Raw genomic sequence first — 796 nt, 5'->3', positions numbered from 1 at the left:
ATTACATACAACATAGTTTGGTTCATAGCATATGATTTCTTTTATTGTCCATAGAGAGCATCCAAAATAAATAAATAAAACCTATATATGTATGATAGGTCTGATGCCACTGAACATTTTGAGTGGTCGCGGGTAAAAAAAAACAACAAAAAACAAGACTTAGTTATCACACCCTCTAGAGCAGGGGTCCCCCATCTGCAGGGCCGCGGCGCATTTGCTACCAGGCCGCACAGAAATATAATAACGACCGCATTCTGGCTGAATTAACCCTGTGCCCCTGCTTAACACACCATTTAGGCTGGAGCGTTTACGTCACAGCAACACGGGATCATGCGAGATTTGCGACAACGCAACGCAACAATATTGGAAGCACGTCTGCATCACGGGGCATTTCAACTTAAGGGCAAATACAATTCAACTACGAGTGCCAAAGATGGAAAAAATGTAAGGAAAACTTGCCACTTCGATACAGAGACAAAGTTGTTACCACGGCGAAGGACAGATATGTGAGCAAACTTAAGGATGTGAACAACGTTATCCCTTACGAGCGAGCCGAACATAAATGGAATAAAGATGTGGACAAGCTTCCACCACTACGCGAAATGGACATCATGCTGTATTTAGTGTCAGTTACTACACTCATCAGCAATTCCGAAACTACAAATCGCTACGAACAGTTTTGCTGCGGATGGGAGCAGGACCTGCACATGATGACCGTAGCAAACGGCAAAACCATCGTTCTTGCAAAGGTAGGCAATGTGTGTTTCCGTTTTCAATGTCATGAGCATCTGCATTT

This window comes from Corythoichthys intestinalis, chromosome 21, assembly GCF_030265065.1.
Source record: "Corythoichthys intestinalis isolate RoL2023-P3 chromosome 21, ASM3026506v1, whole genome shotgun sequence".
Classification (NCBI taxonomy): Eukaryota; Metazoa; Chordata; class Actinopteri; order Syngnathiformes; family Syngnathidae; genus Corythoichthys; species Corythoichthys intestinalis.
This window is presented reverse-complemented; position numbering follows the sequence as displayed.